Raw genomic sequence first — 15,868 nt, forward strand, 5'->3', positions numbered from 1 at the left:
GAGTAGTCGAATATTGAGGGGCTACTGGAAACGAATATTGAACCTCGAACATTTTACTGTTCACTCATCTCTAATATATATATATATATATATATATATATATATATATATACATACATTACTGTACCCAACTACACCCACTTTTTTGAAAAGTGATATGATAAATGAGGATAAATTCCCTTAATCATTTTGACAGTGTTACAGTGTTTTTCACAATATATACATAAAATAAGCTGTGCCTGCCCTTGGCTTTAATTTTAATTCCATGACTGATTGATAATTGGACTCTTTGACTTTTTTAAATATTTGCTTACAAAATCCATTCTACATGTACAGTAACAGACCTCATGCAAGGGATATTGCATACAGCACTCTCACGTATATTTGCATGGCTTAAAAATTGTAAAAACATCAAACCTTATATTGTAAATCAACAGAGGTACAAAATAAATGTATAATCCAACTAACAAAACAAAATGAAGTGCAATTTCTATGTTTTTTATGTAAAATACAATTTGTTATAGATTTTTGTAATGTTTTACATAATGATTTTATGACTGATTTCAGATTTCACCCTGTGCAGTGTAGAGTTTAAAATGCCATGGATTTATACACGGACCACACACGTGAATGCACACACACATACATACACATGGATGACATACATGCACACGCACGCATACATATACATGAGTCCCCCTTTGACAACAATAACAAAGGATTATGTCCCGCCCTTCCTATTTCCGGTCGAAGATCTCTTTCCCGTTTTGAGAGTTTGCCATGTCTAGCAGGGGTATAGGCATACTGTTTCGTGGTTACGACGAGCCTGCTGCAGAACCTCATTTACTGAATGCTATACAGTATATATATTCATTTGCCGAATGCTATATATATGTATAGCATTCGGCAAATGAACACTGATTCTGCAGCAGGCACGTCCTTGCTACGGGCAGGCAAGAGTTTTTCTCATTGGAATGAATAGTCCGATGTTAGACTCCGCCTCCTCAGACGAGCCTCTGGCAGAACCAGCGTTGATTGGCCAAATCACTGGCCACTGGCCAATCAACGCTGGTCTATTCATTTCAATGAGAAAAAGTCAACTGGTAACAGCATATTTACCTGCTCGTTGCAAGGACGAGCCTGCTACACAATCAGCCTTCATTTGCCGAATGCTATACACTGTATAGCATTCAGCAAATGAGGTTCTGCAGCAGGCTCGTCGTAACCCGAGGACCATACCTGAAGTACATACCCAGCCCTGGTTAATTCACTAAGGAACCGGAAGTTTTCTTGCCGCCCTTCCTTTGCGCATGCGTCAACCGGATGTTCGCAGGGGGACTCATGTATACATGGAATACACACGTGCATGCACACACACACATACATACACATGAATATCGAATCTCGAACATTTTACTGTTCACTCATCTCTAGTCTTGAGTATAAGTATCACTGATTGAGAACATAAGCTATTGCTTGGACTGACATATGTATAATCTATAAAGTAAAATTTGCTTTACTGTATCAACTCAGTATATTTGATTCTGGTAAAACATTCATGGTCTAAGCACAGTTCTTTTAGTAGATCTATGAACCAAGATTGGTTTTGTTGCTGTGACTTTACAGTAATTGTACTGCATTGATGCAGCAAACTAAGACGTTTCCATATCTGTGCATTAAACTTGGTTCTTTAACTCTATGCAGCACGTTAAATCTTGTTGCCACTGTACACTGCCTGGCCCCAAAAAAAGTCGTGTGTTAATATTTAGTTGGGCCACCATGAGCTCAAATAACAGCACGCATCTGTCTTGGCATGGAGTCTATAATGTTCATTAGTGTAGACTCAGGGATTTTGATCCAATTCTCGAGTATCAGGGAGCCCAGGTTACGCAGATTCATTGGGGGTGGTGAGTGACAGCGCAGGTTCCTTTCCAGCACATCCCAGTGTTTCGTGTGCTTCTCGTCGCACCCGGACACGACCATCACTCTGGAACAATGTGAAACAATGTGATTCATCTGACCACATGACCTTTCTCCACTGCTCTAGGGTCCAATCCTTGTGGTCTCTTGCAAATGACAGGTGCCGACATCTGTTGGTCTCTGTCACCAATGGCTTTCCTGTGGCGACACAACTGTTGAGACCCATTCCTTTGAGTTCTTGTCGCATTGTGTTCGCTCCGAAATGTGTCGCTCCGTCGAGTTGAACATCTGTGTGATCTCAAAGGCGGTTATTCTTCACCAGTCGCTTTAGGGACCTACAACCTCAAGTTTCGAGAATAGTCTTACGCCCACACTTTACACGGTTGGAGGGGGGGGGTCTCCACCATCTCGCCATGCTCGTATGATACGCTGAACAGTTCTCTGTCCGATACCAGTTACTTTGGCTATCTCCTTGGTCGATTTGTTGGCCTGATGCAATCCAATGACTTGCCCCTTCTTGAAGGCACTAACATTTCTTCCTCTGGTAGCTCTTCCATTGGTAGACATCGCTTCACACCTTTAATTATGATCTGCACTTGACAGGCTACAGCTCAGTTATATATATTCAAGAATATATGAAAATTCCTGTCATGAACAGTTCATAATTATATCAGGGGTGGAACGGTACCTTGTTGCACAAGGCGACTTTTTTTTTTTTGGCCAGGCAGTGTATATAAACATGGAATTAGCTAAAGCTCTCTTTTGTGTACACTGGTGTCCAAAATTCTACCCAATATTCCATATGTGGTAAGACTAATGATTTGTAAAGGGCTAGACATATGTTCTCATCATATTCATCTATGCCCCTTTTCATTCATACCATTATCTTTTTTACCTTAGAAGTGTCTCATGATACTAGTTGATACATTGGCGTTTACATTTGACTAATATTCTTAAGTTCATTTCTTTTTCCACTCTAGTGTAAATCTGATTTGCCAAGTCCCACTTTACATCCATTTGTAACATAACTGCTCTTTTTGTGCCATTAGTTTATACAGTATAGAATCATCAATTTTATTGTGCCGTGTTACTCAAATCTCTTTCCTGCAGTGAGAGTCTGCAGGTGGTGGTAGCTGCAGTCACCAGTCACATCTGGTGGCTGGGTCAACTGCATACCCCTTCCACTAATTTGGTGCCCTCTATTGTTCAATGAAAATCTTCTGGATTCGGTTATGGTCCTTGGCCCCTGCTTGACCATCAACTTCAGGTTGGTGTTTGCAGATGACTTCAGACCCTGACAGCCTATTTTATCTTCTGCTCCAAACATTAACATTGATGTACGTCTCTACATGGCTATTTTTCTTATTGATTTAATGACTCTACTCCTGACCTTGATCTTGTTTCAGGATAATACTCTTGTCTAATGTTGTTACATTCCTGTCTCCTCCTCTGGATTACTTTATCCTGGCTGCTTATCTGTCAATTACCCTTAGCTAAGTTTACTGTCTTTTACTCTCTTTGCTATAACAGTGTATGTACTCATGACTCCTTGTAAACTGCTTCTCTGGTGAGAGGAATAAGAAGCAATTTCATTAAAAGATTGTTCAGAAGTATTTTATCTCCTAAAAATCCTGACCAATGTTCATATTTGTATTCTCATTTTCCTGTATTCTTTCAAAAGTCACAACCATATCGGGGCTTTTTTTTTTTTTTTGGATGAGTTGTTTTCTAATAGCACCATTTAGTTTTCTATATAATATATATTCTTTATGGTGAGGAATGGAAAAAATATTGCCATTTATTTGTAATAAATACTAGTACTTTACTTAGATTTAACTAGTAATAAATACTAGTATTATACTTGTATTTAACTATTTCTGGCATTCTTGGGCATGAAAATGTAAATTCTGTGTATTTTTTTATTTTTATATGCAAAATTAAGAAAATGGGGGTGTTTTGAATTTTTTAAATTTATTTTTGTATATTTTTAAATAAAAAAAAACTTCACTTTTGCATTTAAGTCCTTCTAGTTGGGTTGATCAAGTGATAAATTGATCACTCATCACTCATACAATATATGTAACATCTCTGCCTGTTCGGGCCTCTGTGCCACCCTCTGCTCACATGCTGCGGCGCAGGAGGCGTGTGCAGTTTGATAATCTGCTTAAAGTTTTTAGTTGCACTGTGTGAACACGGCTCTAGTCCTTAATTGGATTTGCACCACACCCGTCTTCTGCCAAGGTTGCCTCTGTTCATTTAGTGTTTGATTTTGTCTTGCCTGTGATTGACAGCTTTCCTTCCTATCAGGTTCAGGGCAGGTTCTTCCTCCCCTATTTAGTCTTGGCTCACAGTCACACTGGTGCCAGTTATTGCCTCTAGCTTTCTGGTGTTCTTGCTGTTATTACTTGTACTCTAATCCTTGACCTCTGGCTTCCCTACTGATAATTCTTTTGGACTCCGTTTTGGCACTGCATCGCTCTCCTGTTACCGAACCCTGGCTAGTTGACCTCCCTTTGTTGTTGTTCGTCTTGTCTGCGTTTTGTGTTTCACGTATTCAGGGAGGGATTGTCTTCGTGGTTGTCGCCTATTACCTAGAATAGGGTCTGGCAATAGGAAGGGAAAGCGGGGGGCTCACTGTCCCTTGTGCCCCTCCCTCCAGGGTTCACCAGCAGCTTCTGGGGAATTATCGTCTGCCATTCCCTATACTTCAGTATTGCAGTATATTGTAATGGTATTGCTGTTTTCTTACACCCTCTATTGGCATATTCACTGTGCCACACCCCTAGCAGTCATTTGTTAGATGATGTGCCAATAGAACAGGAGGGTAGACTGTTCTTGATCACATGGACCTGTGTCAGCATTTCATCAAGGCAGAAAGGTTGACATCTTCTCCCATTTGTTTGTGACTTTTCAGATGCATGGCATTATCCATATTGATTTCAGTGGGTTACTATTTTAATAAAAAATGCATTACTAGCTGTCCCACCTGTTTCTTTAAGTTAAAGGGAAGACACATGTCAAGAATAGGAGGATTTTTTTCTTCATCTGTCATGCCATTGATTGTTTTTTAGAAATATATTTACTGTCGGCTTTTAACAACTTCTGACATTAGCTCTCTGAGGAACAGATGACAAATAGTTAGAAACATGAATTTAAGTGCAACCCTGAACATGGAACAATTGACATTCTTTAAGTATGTTTTTTTCCCCTTCACAATGTACTGACATTTTTCACCCAATACATGGCTACAGCACTATGTGACAGAATTTATATTGTGACATTTTAAGAACTTCGTTAACAGAATCCAAAAATGAAAGTAATTAAATGTTATACCTGTCATTTTTAGCATTACCACTATAGCAACTAAACAATTTTTCAATACATGAAATCATTATGTCAGATATTTTTTTAATTTCATTATTTCACTGATGATGACCTTTAAAGCTATGAGTAGAGTAAAACAAAAGTATAAAGTATAAAGGTTTAATGACTGGACATGTGAATAAAAAAATGCTTCAAATGAGATTTAGAATTGATGGAGGAGTTTGTATTCCAGACTGCACATCTGAGCAGAAATGAGTAATATAGTTTGGATGAGCTCAGAGCTTACAGGCCAACAGCAATCCTGGGAGATGTCACAAGGTCTCTAAAAATTTGTTGCCACTGGTTAAATGTCAAATAACATTTTTTAACTCATTTTATTGAAAAAAGGTATACAGTTACAATACTGAATGAAGAAAAGTAAGAACATGTCATGTTCAGTCGGTCACATCTAGCATTCACAAAGTAAAGAAAATATCAATATATAGGTCCACAATGTACACTTTTCCTAATCTTTGGTGGAAGCTATCAAGTCGCAGAGGGACAGTTTCCACCTACGCTAGAAAATCACAGAACAGGAAAGAGAGAAAACCTATGAAAGGCTAAAACTTAACTTTTATTAAGATAGATATATATGTTAAAAAGGCCAAAAATATATCCACCCTACAGAGGTGTATAGCATACTGAAAACGTGTACAAGCCCAAATATCGATCATTATACCACCTAATATACACAAATCCTTCAGGGACAAAGTCTTAGTAATAAGAGGATATATGCTCAAAGACCTCAGACCACTGATATGTTAAACAAATGTATATAATCGAGAGAGTGCCAAGTCATTTCTGTTTGTGTTTCTATTATAGTCTATGGGGTCCATGTGCTTTCATAAGCTCACTGCTTGCCAATGCGTTCAGTATTCCATTTGGCGGGATCCCCATGAGAACTCCCTAAATGGATTACCGAATGCAGATGTCCAGGCCTTATTCTTCCCCACGACTAGTTCATATGTGCATAGATGGTAATCATTAGAAAAAACAATGTACCAACACTAAAAAATAGATGCATAATAGGGAGTACTGTACTATGGGAAGAATATGCAAATCCGCCTTCCATGATGTAATTAGGAAGACAGTTGCTGCCTCATTGTTGCAAACCAATAGAGGGCGCTCACTGGAATGTGCAAGCCTGTCTTAAGACAGGATTCCAGTGAAATAACCCAATAATGGCTGCTCCCTTTAGCCTCATGCCCGACCTTCCAAGAGGCCTTTGTTTAGCAATGACGCTGGGATTATTACCAGGTTATAGTCTCTCAATCGAGGACAGCTGTTTCGATCTGGTTGGATCTCATCAGCCCGATGTAGAGAGGACTATAACCTGGTAGAGGTGAGAGGCTTAGACAGGGTTCGGGGGATATTGTCACTCCTTAGGGAGAGACCACCATATAGGTGTGTGGAGACTTGTTAAGCCTTTAGCACTCCACTTTGCAAGGAACTATGGGAAGAATATGCAAATCCGCCTTCCATGATGTAATTAGGAAGACAGTTGCTGCCTCATTGTTGCAAACCAATAGAGGGCGCTCACTGGAATGTGCAAGCCTGTCTTAAGACAGGATTCCAGTGAAATAACCCAATAATGGCTGCTCCCTTTAGCCTCATGCCCGACCTTCCAAGAGGCCTTTGTTTAGCAATGACGCTGGGATTATTACCAGGTTATAGTCTCTCAATCGAGGACAGCTGTTTCGATCTGGTTGGATCTCATCAGCCCGATGTAGAGAGGACTATAACCTGGTAGAGGTGAGAGGCTTAGACAGGGTTCGGGGGATATTGTCACTCCTTAGGGAGAGACCACCATATAGGTGTGTGGAGACTTGTTAAGCCTTTAGCACTCCGCTTTGCAAGGAACTATGGGAAGAATATGCAAATCCGCCTTCCATGATGTAATTAGGAAGACAGTTGCTGCCTCATTGTTGCAAACCAATAGAGGGCGCTCACTGGAATGTGCAAGCCTGTCTTAAGACAGGATTCCAGTGAAATAACCCAATAATGGGAGTAGGGAGAAGGGAGTACTGTAGTTAGATATTTGGAAACAACTCCTTCCGCATTATATATTGACCCTATCAGGTATAGGTAACATAAGGACTTAAGTATAAACACTTGGTCCACATATAGAGCGATCCCGTAGATATAAATAGGTAAATCGCCCTGTATATAGATAGTTATAGAGAGCGAATCCCTGGGATCTGTGAAATAGGGTATGCCGCAGGAAAAACAGAGCTCCCTAAGCCCAGACATTGTACTGCCTGGGAAGCTGCCTCACGCCATCTCAACACGTTTCCCCTCAAGAGTGTACATCGGGGTTCATCAGGAGACATACCTATGCCTAGATATCCTACACCCAGTTAGATGGATAAAGCCAAAAAAAAAAAAAAAAGAAAGTCACAGTAAAAACTGTGTTTTCTGGGTCCTGATAGTGGACAGTAGTACTGGGATGTTAAGCCCAACTTAACATCCTAGTACTTGGCATCCACTATCAATATTTCTTAGTACTTAGCAAATGCAAGCTCATCTTTTCTAATCTGTGATTTGTGGCTGTATCCATTAAAGGAAAAAGCAAGTAACCTCTAATGGGACATGGGGAGTAATAATTCTCTGTAAAGTACAGCATAATATGTTGTTGCTATATCAAATTAAAACTATTATATAATAGCAATAGTTAGTATGATATTATATCACTGCTACTCTTCATGTTAATGTAGAATAAGCAGCTTAATAGTAAGTGTTGCCTGCCAAAAGCAATCAAGTCTTCCTGATTATCCTTCACCTTCAAGATAATAATGACTTTCATGTTTTCATGTGTTAGCGTTAGAAACTACATACATATTTTATCATATTATGCATGCTAGCACTAGGCCATTGGCCAACTGACTGGCATTTATAGCTGGAAAAGTGGGGAAAATTACGCTATTGCTGACTACTACATACATTAACAAGTAGATTTTTTGTTGTTGGTTGATCTTTTCTGGTTATAAATCAGTTTAAGGTTAAGGTTGCATACAGCGAATTGCTGCAAAATAACCCAGTTGCACAAAAGATTGCAGCAGAAACACATCACGTTTTTTCACAGAGATACGCAGACTTTTTGCCCCTCATACCTATACAGAAAACGCCAGCATTTCCGTAGGTAAATTGACATGCTGCGGTTTTCAAAAAAATATGTGAAAATATCCTTTTGTTTATGGAGTCATAGAAGAGGACATGTTAGTACAGCTGAGTGCATATAGTCATAGGTATAATCTCGGTATCTTTTAGGCATACTTTTAATTCACCTAATGGTCAATTGACACAACTGTAACAAAAAACAAATTCACCTTTTGTGCACTGTTCACTCCAGGTCCAGATTGTTACTTTTGTGGATAGCTACACCATGCTCCTGTAGGACATCTCATGCCAGGACATGCATGGCCAGAATTCTGTGCAAAAAAAAAAATATTCATGTTTTTTTTTTTAGTGGAAGTTGCATGCTGGGAGTTGCAGTTTTACAATAGCTGGAGTGCTGAATGTTTCCTACCCCTGCTCTAGGTTAAAGTTGACTTTTTTTTTTTTTTACTTTTTAAAGTTTCAGATTAATATCCCTGAATAAACAATAATATCCATTGATATTTATGAGCCAAAATGTTAAAAAAGATTTTGATAGGCATCTGGCTTAGACAAATAACAGTGTGTCTGGACTGGCCACTAGGGGAGCAGATATCCTATCTTCTGAGAGTCCTGAGGCAGTTACCAGAGGAGATTGAAGGGAACTTTGGGTCGAATTGTAAACCACAGATGTGAAGATGCTTTCTGGTCCTGGGCCCCATGGAAAGATTAGACATCAGCTTTTGACAGGGACACTACAGTGAGATGGTTAATTATGCCAGTTGCCACTGTGACCCTATCAATGTTCCATTCTATACCCAGCATTTCAGTTACATGCCCATCAAATCTTATGGAAATAATGGAAGTCTTCTAACTTTTTATTATCCAATTCATATTAACAGAATTAATTAATAAATAACAACAATATGTCTTAGTACTTGGTGAAGGTCCTAGGACAGCTGGCCTAGACCTCTACAACAGCGGTTACACACGGAGACCAGCGTACTCCATTGCTTATAATGGGGTCTTATCAAGTATCTGCTGGGTATCTACTAGAGATGAGCGAACACTAAAATGTTCGAGGTTCGAAATTCGATTCGAACAGCCGCACACTGTTCGAGTGTTCGAATGGGTTTCGAACCCCATTATAGTCTATGGGGAACATAAACTCGTTAAGGGGGAAACCCAAATTCGTGTCTGGAGGGTCACCAAGTCCACTATGACACCCCAGGAAATGATACCAACACCCTGGAATGACACTGGGACAGCAGGGGAAGCATGTCTGGGGGCATAAAAGTCACTTTATTTCATGGAAATCCCTGTCAGTTTGCGATTTTCGCAAGCTAACTTTTCCCCATAGAAATGCATTGGCCAGTGCTGATTGGCCAGAGTACGGAACTCGACCAATCAGCGCTGGCTCTGCTGGAGGAGGCGGAGTCTAAGATAGCTCCACACCAGTCTCCATTCAGGTCCGACCTTAGACTCCGCCTCCTCCGGCAGAGCCAGCGCTGATTGGCCGAAGGCTGGCCAATGCATTCCTATGCGAATGCAGACTTAGCAGTGCTGAGTCAGTTTTGCTCAACTACACATCTGATGCACACTCGGCACTGCTACATCAGATGTAGCAATCTGATGTAGCAGAGCCGAGGGTGCACTAGAACCCCTGTGCAAACTCAGTTCACGCTAATAGAATGCATTGGCCAGCGCTGATTGGCCAATGCATTCTATTAGCCCGATGAAGTAGAGCTGAATGTGTGTGCTAAGCACACACATTCAGCACTGCTTCATCAAGCCAATACAATGCATTAGCCAGTGCTGATTGGCCAGAGTACGGAATTCGGCCAATCAGCGCTGGCTCTGCTGGAGGAGGCGGAGTCTAAGATCGCTCCACACCAGTCTCCATTCAGGTCCGACCTTAGACTCCGCCTCCTCCGGCAGAGCCAGCGCTGATTGGCCGAAGGCTGGCCAATGCATTCCTATGCGAATGCAGACTTAGCAGTGCTGAGTCAGTTTTGCTCAACTACACATCTGATGCACACTCGGCACTGCTACATCAGATGTAGCAATCTGATGTAGCAGAGCCGAGGGTGCACTAGAACCCCTGTGCAAACTCAGTTCACGCTAATAGAATGCATTGGCCAGCGCTGATTGGCCAATGCATTCTATTAGCCCGATGAAGTAGAGCTGAATGTGTGTGCTAAGCACACACATTCAGCACTGCTTCATCAAGCCAATACAATGCATTAGCCAGTGCTGATTGGCCAGAGTACGGAATTCGGCCAATCAGCGCTGGCCAATGCATTCTATTAGCCCGATGAAGTAGAGCTGAATGTGTGTGCTAAGCACACACATTCAGCACTGCTTCATCAAGCCAATACAATGCATTAGCCAGTGCTGATTGGCCAGAGTACGGAATTCGGCCAATCAGCGCTGGCTCTGCCGGAGGAGGCGGAGTCTAAGGTCGGACCTGAATGGAGACTGGTGTGGAGCGATCTTAGACTCCGCCTCCTCCAGCAGAGCCAGCGCTGATTGGTCGAGTTCCGTACTCTGGCCAATCAGCGCTGGCCAATGCATTCTATTAGCCCGATGAAGTAGAGCTGAATGTGTGTGCTTAGCACACACATTCAGCTCTACTTCATCAGGCTAATAGAATACATTGGCCAATCAGCGCTGGCCAATGCATTCTATTAGCTTGATGAAGCAGAGTGTGCACAAGGGTTCAAGCGCACCCTCGGCTCTGATGTAGCAGAGCCGAGGGTGCACAAGGGTTCAAGTGCACCCTCGGCTCTCCTACATCAGAGCCGAGGGTGCGCTTGAACCCTTGTGCAGCCTCAGCTCTGCTACATCAGAGCCGAGGGTGCGCTTGAACCCTTGTGCACACTCTGCTTCATCAAGCTAATAGAATGCATTGGCCAGCACTGATTGGCCAGAGTACGGAATTCGGCCAATCAGCGCTGGCCAATGCATCCCTATGGGAAAAAGTTTATCTCACAAAAATCACAATTACACACCCGATAGAGCCCCAAAAAGTTATTTTTAATAACATTCCCCCCTAAATAAAGGTTATCCCTAGCTATCCCTGCCTGTACAGCTATCCCTGTCTCATAGTCACAAAGTTCACATTCTCATATGACCCGGATTTGAAATCCACTATTCGTCTAAAATGGAGGTCACCTGATTTCGGCAGCCAATGACTTTTTCCAATTTTTTTCAATGCCCCCAGTGTCGTAGTTCCTGTCCCACCTCCCCTGCGCTGTTATTGGTGCAAAAAAGGCGCCAGGGAAGGTGGGAGGGGAATCGAATTTTGGCGCACTTTACCACGTGGTGTTCGATTCGATTCGAACATGGCGAACACCCTGATATCCGATCGAACATGTGTTCGATAGAACACTGTTCGCTCATCTCTAGTATCTACCATTTCTATGCAAGACTTTTTTCTCTGCTGATTTTTGGAGGTCTCTGTGATGGAGTCTCCAACAAAGACTCTGACACAGCCTTATCTGATATGAACTCAATCTTACCAATATTTGTATTGGTCTTCAAGCTGTCTCATTTATCCCTTCACTCTTTCAGTAACTTCACATGAGTACTTGTGATGAGACTCTTGTGGGGATTTAGCACCTATCTACAGTACGCTCTACATATGAAGCATGTAAAAATAGTTCTATTACATTAAACTATTAAGATCCTGTGCAAAACCGGAGGGAATACATTAAACCTGCTCTCGCTACTCAGTCAGTACATTACTGTGCATTATGTAGGCAAATGGCACACTGCTGTATCATACTGCTGAATATATATTAAAGGATGTACTGCAGACATATTTGCTGGAACAGGTTTTTAGTGCTATGTAATATTAATACAAAAATCACTAACCAGAGACCTAGTAAGACGTTTTAGAGTTAGCAGTCACGGCATCTTAGAAATGGGTGAATTATATCAAGCCAGAGACAAGTCTAGGAAACAACCATGTAGTTTAACCCATCCCACAAAACATGGCTGTAGTGTGTGTAAACCTAATGGAATGTATTTTAAACTTCACAGTGATAGGGAACAATGTGAATGCATAAACTGTAAATGTGGTGAGAAAAATTAAGGACATGTCATGTCATAAATAAAGGGCATCAATAATTTAGGAAAGTGCTGCTTAATATTCATCAAATTAAATGAAGCCGTCACTTTACACTCAAAGTAACCTACAATTGAAGCGCCTATTAGTGATTTTACAGACAATTATTGGGGAAAAACGCTCATACAGTAGCTAATTTCTGACAATCAATCTAATAGTGCTGCCAGTCACCCGATGAAAAAGATTTTGCCCATTTATTAGGTGATTGGTTGCTTTTGGCAGGACACAAAATCATTGTTTGTCGGCAGCATATCGCCCTGTGTCATAAGTGCTCTGCTGCTGGCAAGCAATGAAAGGAAGAATTGCTCGAGTGATCATTCCTCCGGCATGGAATCTGCATGGATTAGAGTAATCGGGTTGGTACAGAAGTATTCATTGGCACTTATTATAGCTCATCAGTGTAAAAAAATATTATCATTTAATATCACACTTAGTACCTAAGAGTATGAAAATGCAGGGACTAGATGTAAACACATTCAAAAAAATAGTATAGTAAAAGAAGTTCAACTGAGTGAATAAACAAATAATAACATTCATTCTACAGTATATATACAGTATATATATATATATATATATATATATATATATATATATATATATACATATTACTGTACCCCACTACACCCACTTTGACACCCAGAGCACTTATGACACAGGGTGATATGCTGCCGACAAACAATGATTTTGTGTCCTGCCAAAAGCAACCAATCACCTAATAAACGGGCAAAATCTTTTTCATTGGGTGATTGGCACCCACTTTTTTGAAAAGTGATATGATAAATGAGGATAAATTCCCTTAATCATTTTGACAGTGTTACAGTGTTTTTCACAATATATACATAAAATAAGCTGCACCTGCCCTTGGCTTTAATTTTAATTACATGACTGTTTGATAGTTTGACTCTTTGACTTTTTAAAATATTTGTTTGCAAAATCCATTCCACATGTACAGTAACAGATCTCATGCAAGGGATATTGCATACAGCACTCTCATGTATATTTGCATGGCTTACAAATTGTAAAAACATCAAACCTTATATTGTAAATCAACAGAGGTACAAAATAAATGTATAATCCAACTAACAAAACAAAATGAAGTGCAATTTCTATGATACTTGATGTTTTTTATGTAAAGTACAATTTGTTATAGATTTTTGTAATGTTTTACATAATGATTTTATGACTGATTTCAGATTTCACCCTGTGCGTTGTAGAGTTTAAAATGCCATGGATTTATACACGGACCACACACATGAATGCACACACACACATATACATACACATGGATGACATGCGTGCACACACACGCTACATATACATGGACTACACACGTGCATGCACACACACATACATACACATGGATCACACGCATGCACACACACACACATGACAAGCACTGAAAAAACACATCTGGTATAGAGATGAGCGAGTACTGTTCGGATCAGCCGATCTGAACAGCACGCTCCATAGAAATGAATGGATGCACCTGGTACTTCCGCTTTGACGGCGGCCAGCCGCTTAACCCCCCGCGTGCCGGCTACATCCATTCATTTCTATGCGAGCATGCTGTTCGGATCGGCTGTTCCGAACAGTACTCGCTCATCTCTAATCTGTTATCCTTAGAGGCTGTTTGCACACTACAGTTTTTTTTAGGGGTCTCCGGGCCATGGATTTGGTGGTTCCATAGATTTCTTTGGGCACAAAGCTGTGAATTTTGGTAATTATGGCTAAGATTTCCAGTGGAAAAGGGGGCTGTTTTTCCTAGGTGCACCAGGAGGTTCTGGTAAAACATTTTAATTAATTTGCTACTTGCAGAAATTGGCATAAACAATGAAATTGCCTTGGCTGTTGCATCATCTGGGATTGTGGTCACTCTTTTAGATGGAGGGCGCACGGCTCATTCAGCATTAGGATTGCCCTTTAATCTAGCGCTGTCTGTAATATCACTTAGGCTGGTTTCAGACAGGGTTTTTTTGGACCGGATTATGACACGGAATCTGTGTCAAAATGGGTTACTTTTTCCACATGCAATTTGTTCCTGCACACGGAAAAAAGAAGTGACATGCCATTTCTTGACATGGATTCCGCAGCTGAATTAGCCGCAGATGTCCGCAGCACAAGACTCCCTCCCAACTAGGCCCATTCATTTGGGCCTAATCCGGAGCAGAATTCCGCGATTGGTTGCCGGCGCACTGTATGCACTGCACCGGCATCCAGTTGCGGCTACCCGTTTTTTGGACCTAACTCTGAGGGTAAGTTCACACGGGACCAAAAAGACGCCTCCCATTGAAATCAATGAGAGTAAGTCAGGTCTTTTTTCCAGGAGCCGTTTGTTCGAAGCGAGATGCTCATTCTTCAGGCCAATTCACCTCACAATTCAGCCTGAAGACACTTCCTCCTCCGACAAGGCCCATTCATTGGGCCTAATTCAAAGCGGAGTGCACAACTGGATGCCGGTGCAGTGCAGCGGCATTCAGTCGCAGCTACCCGTTTTTTGGTCCGGATTTGTGCTAGATAGTGAGCTTGAACTATACTTAACCACAGAAATTCATGTAGATGTATTTAACACTAGTGATTTTATAGTTTACATGGGTAAATTACAAAACTTGTTGAATCAGTCAGCTATTATTAAAAAGCATATTAATGAATTTAATCACACCTTGCAAAATAACTAAGTAAGAACAGTCTTATCCAAAGATAATGTTATGCATTTAGCCTCTGATATTCAAGAACTAACAGCGTATCATTGGTATGATATATTCACAGGATGGTCACCCACGGCTGTGGAGTTATTTCACTTGATGAAAAATTCAATTATTATACTCGCTGTATTGTTTTTCTTTATGACTTGTTTTAGCCTTTATGTGTTTTGAAAAATGAGGCAAAACTGGAACAACCTTGATCGATATGTAAGATAGACAGCTAATGATTGACTCCTACTGGGGAATCTGGCAAGTCCAGCACCAAGTGTGAATGTACTCATGGGTGTAAATCATTAGATGCGTAAAATGGTGGAAATGTGAGGGTTAAAATAATAATAGTAATAATTCTTGTTCTTGAAAAATAGTAGAATAGTAGCTTACAGGTCAGCACTGCCAGCCAGTCTAGGGCATAGTGATATCAAAGCTGGGAAAAGAAGCAGATGTACACTGTTATCAGTTCTTGTTGTGTCTGCATTTCGTAAAACTAGGCCTGGAAGCGGATCTCCCTGTAAGGGCATGTACCCTGTGACTGTAGTATATCATACTTCCTATAAGTATCCACTGGATGCTGCAATAAACTGAAACATTTGCTTGAGATACACTGTTGTCTGAGTCTGTTTCCCGAGCTGTTTCTCGAACTTATTGAATATTGATTTGGCCT

General features: G+C 40.9%; 1 protein-coding gene across 1 annotated transcript in view; it reads left to right on the forward strand.

Moving 5' to 3' along the window:
• Positions 1–15,868, forward strand: part of GRM4 (glutamate metabotropic receptor 4) — a 240,234-nt gene that overhangs the window by 144,006 nt on the left and 80,360 nt on the right. The window lies entirely within an intron of this gene.

This window comes from Leptodactylus fuscus, chromosome 2 (assembly GCF_031893055.1).
Source record: "Leptodactylus fuscus isolate aLepFus1 chromosome 2, aLepFus1.hap2, whole genome shotgun sequence".
Lineage (NCBI taxonomy): Eukaryota > Metazoa > Chordata > Amphibia > Anura > Leptodactylidae > Leptodactylus > Leptodactylus fuscus.